Consider the following 14,623-nt stretch of genomic DNA (forward strand, 5'->3'; position numbering starts at 1 on the left):
TATGGTTCGCTTCGTTTCTCTTTCCACTCCTTAACTTTATAACGTGGGCTTATTCGCTAGTTGCACGTAGCCGCCATTTTGGATTTCGGATCAGCGAGGGTATGCTAACCTTCCGGTTTCGCATTACGCCCTATGCAGGGAGCCGGAGAAAGACGAAATTTATCTTTTATAGTTGTTTATAGAATCAATTATCACTTAAAATACTACTAAGATCCATATTACTATCACACGAGCCAATGGCAATTAAATGCACGGACGCATAGTCAGATTAATGAATGAAATACAACTGTTCACGAACAGAAGATTGTATTTGACTCATGCTGCATACATATACGCAATGACAATTATGCCTAGGCCTACTGTAAATATAGAGTTACAACTACGACTAGAGTTGTTTACATAAAATGCACCGTGAACATTCACATGTTTGCCCTGTTGACGTTCGAACTTGAGTGTGTGGGCCAGTACTTCCAGTGAAAACTACGGTGATCTGACAGCGAGAGCGAGAGACGCAGCGACCGAGTTCCATTACCACATAGATATTTTTTTCACAAGGAGTGTTTTTAGGATTCAAGAGAGGTGACTTGCCTTTCAGAGGACAGCCTCAGCACTTAATCGTTGTGTGCCGGTGTCATGCCGAAAAGTGATGGTCCGCCGAAAATTGATTGCGCCCATCTTTACGTCTACAGCTGGATCAAACAGACATAACGTGCAAATAACCATCAGTTTATGTCCGTGGTAATAGCAAAGGTATGTCTGTGTGATACTTTAACGTTTCTTTTAACATACTAATAACAATTGTGGCCAAATAAGTGTGTGCAGTTTATAGCTTAATCAGGTATGACATTTACATGATTATAGGAAATAATAGAAGCCTGTTGTTGCCGATGGAATACGTGTTTGTATTTGGAAAACGGACTGTATCCTATAACATGACTTACTGCGGAGCTATATATAAAATAAAGACATGATCTCTTTTGCAATTATCCTTATGACTCTGCATTATTTTACCTGTTGTGTACCAACCAATCCAGCCCTTTTTACCTGTTAAAATACCTTTAAATGTCGAAAACAACCCATAAAATGCAGTATTCTACTTACAACAAAATGATTGAAGCCTCTACTTATTGCAAAAAATAATGCAATCAATTTTCGGCAGACCATCACTTTTCGGCACGACACCGGTACCATTTCGTCACGTTACAACAGAGAAGTCAGCTTTCATGCAGTCCCCGTTGACACCGCGGGACGGGCCGAGTGGAAGATCCGGAGGGATGACTTCAACCCGATCAAATTTTTAAATGCATATCATTTTCAGTGTATTTCACCTGTGCGTTTATATGCTTTCTATTACTGCATTTATTTTGTGCAAGTGAGATGAGTAAAGATCTGTTCCATAAATAATAATAATAATCTGTCTGGTGTTTATAAGCAGCATGTATTGTGTAAAATATACACAAACTTACCTATATTAAATTGTTTGTGGTACCTACCGTAAAAAATGAAAATGTAAAATATGTGATGATAATATTGATCGAGCAATTGATGTAAGAAAGTAAAAATATATGCGCAGAATTGAGAAAATAGTATTTATGGAGATAAATTGTAGCCGATCACAGGGCAAACATGTGAATGTTCACGGTGCATTTTATGCAAACAACTCTAGTCGTAGTTGTAACTCTATATTTACAGTAGGCATAATTGTCATTGCGTATGTGTATGCAGCATGAGTCAAATACAATCTTCTGTTCGTGAACAGTTGTATGTCATTCATTAATCTGACTATGCGTCCGTGCATTTAATTGCCATTGGCTCGTGTGATAGTAATATGGATCTTAGTAGTATTTTAAGTGATAATTGATTCTATAAACAACTATAAAAGATAAATTTCGTCTTTCTCCGGCTCCCTGCACCGGGCGTAATGCGAAACCGGAAGTGTCTTAGCATACCCTCGCTGATCCGAAATCCAAAATGGCGGCTACGTGCAACTAGCGAATAGGGAATGTTTCGTGCTATAGAATCCCCGGTGTGGCAGCAGCCCTTTCACCAGCTGAGTGTGCGCCCTGCTATCAGTGATCAGAGCTCAGGGCCTGTGACGCAACGCTGTTAATCATAGGTATGTTGCTATACTGAGTAAGAGTTGAATGGTTATTGTGGGACATATTTGTAAATGGACATCCTTTGCATTTTAGGGAGTGCTATTTAACCGGGGGTGCGGCCGCCAGTTGGCTACATCGACGCTGAACATCTGCTGCTTTGCTTGTATTCTTCACGTTACATGTTCACGGATTTACGTCGTACCCGACTGCCTTTTCACACTGGACCAAGGAGTATTGAACTCAATTATTAGCTCAAGTTATCAGGCGGCTGGCTAGCGTGTTACATCGCTGCCTGTTTAACACTGTTTGATCATTCTTCTTGTCTTTGTTGTGAATCAGTGTTTGAGTGTAGTGTGTTTGGACTGACACCATTTTGATTGGTTTGTTTTGTGTTTATTTCTTTTAACTCTTGTATGGAGGCCTTTTCTTGCTGTTGATATCCAAGAGGATTGGCCTAATTTTGATTTCTTTTGTTTGGGTTTTTTATGTGATCTGTTCATGTTTAATTGTTTATTTTTGATTTATTGTGTGACTGAGTCTCTGTTCATTTTGCTGACCCCAGTATCACCTTGGGCCTTAGAACGGGTGGCTTATTAGACCTTGTGTATTGTAATTGTTTAATTTCTATGTGTCTGTTCATTGTCCAGGTGCTGAGAACTGCCAGTGGGAGCAGTGCCCCTTGCGGTGGCGGGTCCCTTGGTGTGCTGTGGCTGCGTGTTCACCAAGTGTGGTCATATCTCTTGCTGTGTGTATGAAATTTGACACGTGTGATTGGGGTGTTTTTCATGGATGCTCATTGCTCGAGCCACTAGCCTCCCACTGGTAAGATTCCGCCCTATTGCCCTCCTCCCTCGTATGTGTGTGTTGCGAATAGAGTATAGTGAGTGGAGTGAATATTGAGTGTATGTGTTATTTGATTTGGTGTACAGTGCATGTTTGTTGTGAAATCTCAATCATTGTCGAAGTGAAAATAAATTCTATTTTTGTACTGGACCACTGTCTCTGGCTATCCATCCACGAACTTGAGTGCCTTGGTTGAACAAATTAGTTAATTCTTTGGGTGAAAGTCCCATCGTGGCGTAGTCTGCAAACTGCCTGGGCTTAAGCCCTATTAAGTGTATCCCATATGCCACATAAGGCTGTGTCTGAAATGTATTGCTGTGACATTTACTTTGCATGCTCATCCAGTGTTTTTTCCCTATTATGTGTTGCTCTGGTATTGAATTCTTTCTTAACAGTTCATTATTAGTGGATCTCCCTGCATAGTAAAGTATGACCAAATGTAATTTTAATACATATTTTACAATATTAGTTCTATATATGTGACAATGTCATTGTGTCCTTGTAAACAAAAAGGTATGAGCAGCACAGCAGAATCCAAATCAAGAGGATGGTGGCGGAAAAGAAACAAGATGCTGTGGATGTCCTCTTGGAACTGTCTTCAGGAGAGCCTGTGCCACAACAGTGTTTCAGCAATCACTGCAAAGATGCTATTGCAAAGCTACAGCAGGAGTCTGATGACCTCAGGGAGGAAAACCGCAGACTGAAAACCAAATTAGGAACATTGGACGAACAGGCTTTTGCAAATGATGATGAAAAAGTGAAAGCACTGATTGGACTCCCCACGTTTGCCAAGCTGCAATTAGTTTTATATAGTGTTATTTCATGTCTTCCGACACACACAACCCTCTCTCCTTTCCAACAACTTCTTTTAACTCTTATGAGGATGAAAATTAACCTGTCCCTTGCTCTACTTAGTTTTCTCTTCCAAATTTCGATAGCGACAGCAAGCAGAACTTTTAGAACTACCCTTGACATGCTACATGCAAAGCTTGTCCCATCATTTCTATTTTGGCCACAGAGAGAAGAGCTTCGGCTGTCAATGCCCATGATATTTAGACAAACTTACCCTACATGTGCCTGCATAATTGATTGTTTTGAAATTTTTATAGAAAAACCCAAAGACTTAGAAGCAAGAGCACAAACATATTCGACCTATAAACATTATCACACCATGAAATACCTAATTGGCATATCCCCACAAGGAACAGTCATATTCATATCTAAGGGATGGGGAGGCAGAACATCAGACAAACGTGTCACGGAAAATTCTGGGTTTCTGGAATGCATCAGTGCAGGAGATGTAATACTGGCCGATCGAGGGTTTAACGTGGCAGAATCTATTAGCTTGTATAATGCTGAGCTGAAGATCACCGCTTTCACTAAAGGAAGGAAACAATTGAGCCCAGTAGAGCTGGAGTCCACATGTGGACTTGCCGCAGTAAGAATCCATGTAGAGAGAGTTATCGGTGAAACAAGAAACAGAGACACTATACTACAAAGTACTATTGGTATCCAGATGTGTGAAGCTGAACACCCCAAAGGGTTAACAGTTTTAGACAAAGTAGTCCATGTGTGTTGTGCCCTTACAAATGTTGCAGCCTCAATTATTCCTTCTGGTTAAACACTACATTAATACAATGTAAATATACAATGATTTATTTATACAAACACACACTGTAAATAATAATGATATGACATTTTATATATTACAATACATGTATTACATTTTCACTTTAAATTCCTATGTACATTGTATTTATTTGTATTCATCTGTTTTATTTATCTATGTATGTGCATTTTATTTATTTATTGAATAAATCTGTATTTGTCTGTCTAACAGTACGATTCAAAATTCAGCACTTTTCATTTGTTTTCTTTGTGCACGCTTGCGTTTTGCCAATTCCTGTTTGCAGACACTGCACTTCCAATTCAAAACACTAACATCAGTAGTCTGCAAATAACTTCTGTGCATGTACAGTCTCTTACAGATTCCTGATGTACACTCTATTTTGTCATCAGTATCCAGAACAGGCACACCACAGTAACAGCCTTCAGATGATTTGGTGGCATCATGTGATATTGCTTGAACAGGTGCTGTAAAAAAATTTGCCAATAGCTCAGGAATGACACATGTTTGGATAAAAGTGTGAACCTTTCCACGCACAGTTTCAAAGAAGACTGTATCCGGTATAATTCTCTCAATGTGCACTTCTCCTTTGCCATCTGTCCCTGGTCCCCAAACAACAAAATCACAGTAGCTCGCCTCTGCTAAGTGAATTTGTGTCTGCACTTGGTAAAAGTACTGGTGGTCCTTCTTTAGTGAAACTTTACCCTCTACCTCATGGAGAAAAAATGTGCCATCCTGTTTCATTTTGTCAAGTAAACTCCTGTTCTCAAGACTACTTGGTGCCTTCACTTCTAACACACCCATCCCATGGCAGTCACACGTCAACATGCCATCTGGGGATGCCCCTAACCATGGGTATTTAGGATTAATGACCAACCCTGCCCTCCTGACATTGAGGTTGGTATGATGTTCCTTCATGATCTTGGAGTACTCCTCCACTGCCCTTCCCTCATGTTCTATGCCCCATCTGAAACAAACAATATTGAAGTATCAAAAATGATAGATTATGAAAACCTTCATAATGTCCATATCATTATAGTAAAGAAAACGGAAAGTCCTCAACTATTTTTTGTGGAAGTTATTTGATTGTTATTTGAAGGCATTGTGTAGTACCTGAGAGAATGTGGTGTGTTTCTAGCTTTGTAGGCCACGGGGTAGCAAAGCTTTTTCAGCAGGGACACAACTGGTTTTTCTAAGCTAGTGTGGCAGGCTGCTCGGATGTTAGATGCAGTGACCCTTCCTGCTTTCTGGTCGTACCACATAGTGGATTTGGATTGACTTGTCTTGTCTCGCTTTCTATTGCACAGCCATAAAATGTAAAATGCTGTGTGAAATTCATGTAGCAAATCACCAGTAATACATTTACATTTTGACAATTTTGTGAAAACTTTGATCCTGCACTCAAAATGTCCTTTTCCATAAACCACACTCACTGATGTATAAATAAAGTACCTGTTCCTTTGTTATGCTCAAGCCTGCAAAGACCTCTTCACTCTTTGAGTACAGTTCTGCGTGTGAGAGTGCCCTGTTCAATGGCATGTACATTTTGCTAAGGGATTTAGGAATATTCATTTGTACAGCCCGAGGTATATATCTCTGTGCATGGCCAGGAACTAAAGCTAGAATGACACTCCTTACTGGTTCCTTCTCACTCTTCTCGGAAAGGTGTAGCATGTTGTACAGTGCTGCACGTTCAGCAAGAGTTGGAGGTGGAATTTTAGCAGGGGGAAGGTCACCACACCCATCTGCTGCTCTCTTTCTCTGGGCCTTAGAAAAAACGATCTGGCTCCCCTCTACACACTCTATTTTTCTACAGGCTGCTATACTAGGCTCATTCCATGTACAGGCCTTGTCAGTGGAAGTAGTGCCGCGCAGTTTGTTGACTGCTGCCTGCAATGTGTACAGAATGGCACCTACATGTGAGCACACTTCACCTAACCCGGCCATACAGGTGCAGTGGCCAAATCGAACCAGTCCCTCCTTTTCCACAGCAACCCAAGCTGTTAGAGGCGGTTCATTCAAGCTGTAGGAATGATGAACCTAACATAGAAAAAAGGTTTTAGTTAGATAGTCTATCATTCAAAAGCACAGTAGCCTACCACGGATATTTTTTAAATAAACATTTATTTTTTAAATTTATAAATAAATTTATATTTTTTAAATTTATAAATAAATTTATATTTTTTAAAGCTACGCATTTCTTTCCTTTTTTAATTAGGCTACCAGATATGTTTGCTAACTGCAAGCTATGCATCCAGCTGGGTTCACTTCAGTGACAGTCATAAATTCTCCTGTCATAGAGACAGCTGACGTGCATTTAGACTGATGATTCGCTGATGTTATGTTTCATGTCAATCGTGTAATCTTAACATAAACGTGCTTACACGTTCGCCAGCAGGTGGCGAGAACGCGTTCATCTGTACATGATTTGATATGATATGAGAAGAAGAATACATGGAGAATCAAGCTGTCATTCGCCGTCAGGCAGGGTGTACATATTCAGATGAAGACTTCATCACACGATGGAACAGATGTCACTTTGTGTATAGCTACAAACATTAGCAAACATTAGCAAACGGGTAACGTTAGCTATCTGGCACTCATCACCTTTGCTTTGATTATGAAGATATTCCTGTTTTTCACCTCCCATACGACAGCGTTGTTAACCCATCCACTCTTGAAAAAAAGATAGCTATCTGTACTTTTGTAGGCTTTCATTTTTTGTGCGATGTAAGGTGACGGATTCTCTATAAGATATATATAAATATCTCCAAACTCCAAGTCTGGTAGAGACTTTGCCAGCTTCAAAGCAATGAAAACATCAGCGGGTGCTGTGTATGGATCACACGTTCCGAGTATGTTAATCTTTTCTTGATATCTAATTTTAAAATTTGGTGACAAATGGTCTAAATAGTTAATTGATTGTAGTATTGGAAATTTACAAGGCTGCAATTCCCCTGGCTGACCACTGTTCGTCGCCATTTTGTCAGCGTTTGTTGCCCGCCAGGTATCCATGGTAGTCACGTGACTGCAAAGTATGAATTGAATGGATTGGCTCAAATGGGTGCCCTTTCATGGCTTCCAAAACCGTAGAAAGGTCCCACACGGGGACTGAGGGGGGTCTGGGAGGATTCAACCTCCTAGCTCCTCTAAGGAAGCGGATGACCAGATCGTTTCTCCCAAGTGAGTGGCCAAGCGTTGGTTTAGTAAACTATAGCCGCCAAGTAGACCTTGAGCGTGGATGGGGTTCTGCCCTATCCAGTAGCTCCTGCAGGAAGGAGAGAACCTCCGCCACCCCGCAGTCCGGTGGTGACATGCCACGAGCTGTGCACCAGCTAGAAAACACCGACCATTTCGAGGAATAGAGCCGTCTAGTGGATGGGGCCCTAGCCTGCGTAATCATGTTTAACACTCCCGCCGGGAGGTTAGCGGGTACTTGTTGATGGCCCACGCATGTAGGGACCACAGCTCTGGGCGAGGATGCCAGATCGAGCCCTTGGCCTGAGAGAGGAGGTCCTTCCTCACTGGTATTGGGCATGGGGCAGTGCTTGTCAGCTGCATCAGAACTGGGAACCAAGCCTGGTTCTTCCAGAACGGAGCCACAAGTAGCACTGAGCATCCATTTTCCCTGATTCGCTCTAATACCCGAGACAGGAGTGTGACGGGGGGAAAAGCATAGAGCGGGCAGCGGGCCCAGACATGGGCCAGCGCATCCCTGCTCTTGGAGAAAAACTCCGGACAGTGAGAGTTTTCTTGAGATGCAAACAGGTCTATCTTTGATCTGCCGAATGTCTTCCACAGCAGTTGGACTGTCTGCGGGTGTAGGGACCATTCTCCTGCCGGAACATTGTTTCTGGACAGTCTGTCTGGTCCTAGATTCAAGTGGCCTGGCACGTGCGCTGCTCTCAGCGAGCGCAGATTGTGCTGAGCCCAAACCAGGAGGCGCTCCGTCAGCCTGTACAGGTTTCGGGACCTGATACCTCCTTGGCGATTTATATAGGCCACCACCGACATGTTGTCCGAACGGACCAAGACGTGGTGTCCTTTTATCTGGGGACAAAAATGCCTCAGTGCGTTGTCGACTGCCATCATTTCCAGGCAGTTTATGTGCAGAAGCCTTTCCCGTTCTGACCACTGGCTGAAGAACAGTCTGCCCTCGAGCAGCGCTCCCCATCCCGAGGTGGAGGCGTCCGTAGACACCACCTTCACACTCGAGGAAGTCCCCAGGCTTACACCTGACTGGTACCAGTTGGTTACTCTCCAAGATGTCAGAGCTGAGATGCATTTCTGATCGATCTTGAGGCGAAACAGACCGGAGGCCCACGATCGAGGCGGTGCTCGCGCTTTTAGCCAGAACTGCAGTGGGCGCATGCGAAGCAGACCCAACTGGAGTACTGATGATGCTGAGGCCATGAGACTATAGTACCTTCTGAGAGGGACTATAGTGCCGCAGCGGAAGGATTTCGTCATGTGCTGAATGTTCAGTCTGCGCTGTGGCGATAGTTGTGCTGTCATAGACAGCGAGTCCAGTTCTATACCAAGAAAAGATATTCTCTGACTGGGAGACAGTGAACTCCTCGTCCAGTTGACTTTGAGACCTAGATTCTCGAGATGTTCGAGCAATATGGTCCTGTGTTCCATGAGCTCTGAGTGAGATTGAGCTAGAACCAGCCAATCGTCCAAGTAATTCAAAACTCGCATTCCCCGGAGTTTCAGGGGTGCGAGCGCCGCGTCCATGCACATCGTGAATGTACGGGGTGCTAGGGACAGGCCAAGTGGCAGGACTTTGTATTGATATGCCTGGCCCTCGAAGGCGAATCTCAAAAATCGCCTGTGACATGACGCTATTTGTATTTGTTAATACGCGTCTTTCAGATCTATTGACATAAACCAGTCCCCTTGGCAAATTTGCGCGAGGATTTTCCTGGTTGTGAGCATTCTGAACCGGCGTTTTGAAAGCACTTTGTTCAGCTGTTTTAGATCTAGAATGGGTCTGAGACCCCCGTCTTTCATCGGTACCAGAAAATATCTGCTGTATAGACCCCCTTCGCCCTGAGCTTGAGATAAAGGCTCTATGGCCCCTTTGCTCAACAGTTTCGCTATTTCGGCTCGAAGTAGATGTGCTACTTCCTTTTTCACCGTAGTTTCGATTCGTGCCGCGTAACGGTGGGGACGTCGAGCAAACTGTAGCGAATAGCCTCTCTTTATAATGTTCAGGACCCATTCTGATACCCCGGGAAGCTTTTCCCATGCACTTGCATGAATATCTAGGGGTTGAATGAAATCTGGGCTCTGGCCGTGACATGGTGCCTACCGGAGAGCTTCGGTGTGCTGTAACACAAACATCGCGCTTGTAGCGATCGAGGCGGGGGGCGCGCTGATCACAGCGGGCAGCCTGCCCGCTCTCGACTCTCTTATAGCGGGTTGCCGAGGGAGAGCGAGTGGGGGGAACCCCGTAGGGCTTGTCATGCCTGTGAGTGAATGTGGGCGCGGGACAGCGGGCACATTTACTGCACTGAAAACACCGTCGGCTTGAGCTGACTGTATGTGTGTTGGTTTCGTTTTTACAGAAACCCTGGGACATGCAGTGTGTAGTGTTCGTGGGCACTGGGTCATGGGCACATTCACTACATTTAATGCACAATCAACAGGAGTCGATTTTATGTGTGCGAGCCCTGGAGTGTGGCGGGCTGTGCTTGTGTGTAGGAATGAACACTGGGTTGTGGGCATTTTTACTACACTCATAACACCATCGGCCGTGGCCGGAATACCAGAAAATACACTCTTTATGGGATTTATCTGGGTTGCCGTAAAAACGGCGTTTGTGTGCAGGCAAATGGGCTGTGGTACCGGCTTGTTTACTGCAGAATACACTGGAACAGTCGCATTTTTTGGAACTGAACGAGCGAGAAGTTTTGGTGGAAGTCTGGCCGCAGCGGGACTTGAACACCGTCGTTTTCCTAGGCTGGCTAGGAAGACTTTGAGGCCTCAGGCTTTACCTCAATCTTTGGCTGGGGCCCGCGCAGCGGGGCGGGGGGACTTGCTTCTCAAGTCCGGCACGCTGATAGCTTCCGGTCCTTCCTCATCCAGCTTACGGAGAAGGTCGGCCTGGAAGATCTGCAAAATGGCCATCGAGTGCAACGCAGATGCAGCCTGTCCAGCGTCGGTGTAAGCGCGGCTGTGCATAGCTGAAGTCGTGCGGCAAGCTTTAGAGGGTAGTGCCGTCCTGGCACGCCGTCCAGCAGAGGGCGGGCAAAGATGGGCCGCTACAGCTTCTTCCACCGGAGGAAGAGAAAGATACCCTCTGTGTTTAGCACCGTCCACCACGGAGAATGCTGCTGACACGGAGTTACGGACCCTGGCTGAGAAGGGGGCGTTCCAGGACTTTCGCGACTTCTTCGTGAAGCTCAGGAAGAAAAGGCGCAGGTCTTGAAGACTGCGAGACGCGGTCCCTTTGCAGGAAACATCCATCCAGCCGGTTGTGCGCAGGTTCCGCGGGCACAGACCACTCGAGGCCGAGGCTTGCTACGGCCTGCGCGAGCAGACGCATCAGCTCTGCTTCAATGCTGGCCCTTTTCCCGGAAGGCTCGCGAGCAGAGGGAGCGAGATCCACAGAGCTCGACCAATCCTCACTGCCCGACACCAGGATAGAGCAGCTGTCATCCTCCACAAACGCGGCTTCCTCGTCGTCATCCATGACGGAAGCGGCGGCAGACAGTGAGAGTGAGAGACTCAGGCAAAGCAGGCGGAGAAGCTGGCGGGCGAACCGGCGAGCTTCCATGGGTTGGAGGAGGTTCCGGGACCCGCAGAGCGCGGCGCTTTTTACGGCGCGGCACCGCAGCGGGCAGAGGTGCAGACTCGGTAAAGGATGCCAGGCGAGTCCTCAGAATCACCATGGGCAATAACTCGCAGTGAGGGCAGCCGCCGTCAGCGAGCGCGAGAGCTGCATGATCCTCACCCAGGCAGGAAACGCAGATGACATGGCGGTCTCCGTCGCTGAGTGGGGCTCGGCACGAGCCACAGAAGGTACGAGGCATCTTGATAAAGACGCTCGGCTCTTTTAGAAAGGGAGTGTGCGTCGCAGCGGCGAACACACACTAGCAGAGAAAAAGGATATTATACACCGGATAGCGTAGCAGGAACGGCGACTGAAGGCAACGAGTTGTCGGCCAGCGGCTTCAGATGCGAAGGCTCGTCCCGCAGAAGGCTTTTTCAGACGGCGCGGCTTCTTCCTCTCCGGATCCAGCGATACGTGAGCTCCGCTGAAGAGATGAAAAATCAGATTCTATCAGCCTGTCGAGCTATATTTATAGGCCCAAGCCACGTCCGTTTCGGCGGGACGTGACGTAGTGGGCGCGAAGCGCCCCCACTGGATCTGACGTCACGAGGGGCCTCTCTCGATAGGCTGCTGCAGTTGCCGCAGGGCAACCAATGGGCGCGCGAGCCGTCTCGCCTATGTCTGCATGCTGCCGCAACACGTTTTACATTATTTCAAAATTAAGGATAATTTTTGGCTTCAATATCTCGCGGAAAAGAGATTTTCCCCTAGCGTAAGATACTTACGCAGTACGAGAGACCTCTCGTAAGAGAACCATGAAAGTGAGTGGTATTTACACCCACTCGAGCGATTTGCTTGCTAAACTAAAGAAGCCATTGAGCATCGTCGAGAGGTTAAAAGGAATTGGATTGGATTAAACCCGCCAATAGCGCGCCAGGTGGATAAGCCAGTTTGTGATTGGTCCCCGCAAATTTGTAACGGAAGCAGGATAGAAAAATTTACAGGTTTCCAGTCTGAGCTGCAGGTCGAAATCTAATCGCCGGCAGATCGGGCTGGGTTTACCCAGTCTAGCCTAGAATCATAACCACACCATATTGGTCCTCCCAAGGTTTTTTTTCTCCATTTCTGACAGTTTGGGTTCCTTGTTTTATTGCAGTTGAATTCTGTTTGCATCATTATTTTCCTGTTTATCACTGTAAAGCTGCTTTGGAACAATCTATTGTATAAAGTACTGTAGTGATTCTGACAGGTCAATTTAGCTCAAAAGGAATTATTAATTAATTTATAGGGAATTCGAAAGAATTACTTATTACGGCCGAGCAAATGACTCGTCCAGCGTTCATTTGAACAGGCTGTAACTAACAGCTCTGCAGCGGATATAAATATCCAAACTAGTGAAAACACTATTTATTAGTAAGGTAACTAAGATCAGCAGTTTAAGACATTAAACATTAAATACGGAAGCACATAACACAGGTAACACTTCTCTTTAAAATACAAACAAGACTTTAGAATGAGTAATAAAGAGTATAAAGAATGAGTTTTAAGTGTGAGATGATGAAATCCCAAGTTTCTATATGCACATAAGGTATGACCTGAATTATTTTCATTCAAAATCTTTTGCATGAGTCTATTTGTTTTTTGAGTTGTGTACTGCCTTAAATAAAAAATAAATTAGCTCCAATTCTGCAGGACACCAGCACATTTAGGGATACAAGGAAATGAAATAGATAAATTAGCTAAATATAGCATTGAAAAATAATTATAAAATAGAGATTCGTCTTGGAATAAAGAAGGTAAATCACTAATTAAAAGCAACTTCGACAAACACTGGCAAAATAATCGGGGATAAAGGTAGAGAATATTCAACACGATCTCATGAAAGTGCGATCTTAAAAGCAGATCTTAATTGCAGATCTTGGAAAATCTCTAGGGGCAATGAAGTTTTATCAGACATTCATAAGGTGACAGAAGCACATACTGTGCGCTGTGTCTACACCACATCCTCTAAAGATGACGTATGTTGCATTATGTGTGTGGGTGAATATGGGTTTTGCAGGACAAAAGCATTGTTGTCTGTAACTGCTAAAAATGAAGACAGTTAGGAGTTCAGTGTCTAGAAAGGTAGAAAACAGATGAAATGTACAATAAAAATGTAATGCAAACAGTAAAAGCATTGACGCAGGTAAAACCAAGCATTGACGCAAGTAATGTAACAACACATGCAGGAAATATGTTGACGCAAGTTGAAATTGAACGTGTGCATAAATGTAGAGATATTGTGCGTTATTAGTGATTATAAAATGTGGCCTTTTTGATCTCTCTCAGAGTAGATGTGTGTGTAAGATCTTCTGAAGAGAGCAAGCGGAAGCCAGCCACAGACCACAACACTCAGAAGAAGACACCTGACTTTCTTAGAGAGCGCATATATTAAACGAAGAAAGGGTAAGCCTTGAAATGTAATTGTGTATCTGGCCCATGGAACTTCCAGCTTAGCTGGAATAAGAGTGGTGTATTTAGCTTTTGCCTCTGCAAGAAATAATAAATTGAGAATGAGGACTTGCCCTTAAAACTCTGAATAGTATTGTCCCAGTCTGTTTATTGCTGTAGACTGTAGAGTAAGAATCCTTTTGGGGTATCATGAGATGACTGTCTGAAAAAGATAGATTTATATAGCGATATCATGACAGACTTTACCAAGTCAGTCAAGGTTGCCAACCAGTCACAACAGAGTGGGCCGTGGCGTGGGAGTGCATGAGCAGGTATAGCTGTTCTCTGAGGGTGGAGAGCCAGCTGTGGTGCACTGAACAGAAGGCTACTGTAAAATGCAACTTGATCCTACAGAATTAGTCAATTAGCCTACAGGCCGATCTCGAATCTACTTTTTGTGTCAAGGATAATAGAAAAGGCAGTTTCCTCACAACTACGTTCCTTTTTAGAAAGAAAAGGTATCTCCAAGAATTTCCCATCAGGATTTAGACCATATCATAGTACTAAGACTGCTCTCATTAGAGTTACAAATTAAATATTTTCCCAGCTGATGAACGATAAAAACACTGACAGCCAAACAGAATCCATTCTGCTGTAACAAGCTCGAGCATTTAAAGCAGCATGAGGAAATGAGTGTATGAAGAAAGCACACAGGATCATCAGTGACTCATCAGCCACCAAAGCCATGGACTGCTCTCTCTGCTACCCCCGGGTAGCAGACGGCCCACAGCATCTGGATCTGCACGAGCCGACAGAGGGACAGCTTTTTCTCTCAGGCTATCAGGC

The sequence above is a fragment of the Abramis brama genome, assembly GCF_963993115.1.
Source record: "Abramis brama genome assembly, chromosome: 5".
NCBI classification, from domain to species: Eukaryota; Metazoa; Chordata; class Actinopteri; order Cypriniformes; family Leuciscidae; genus Abramis; species Abramis brama.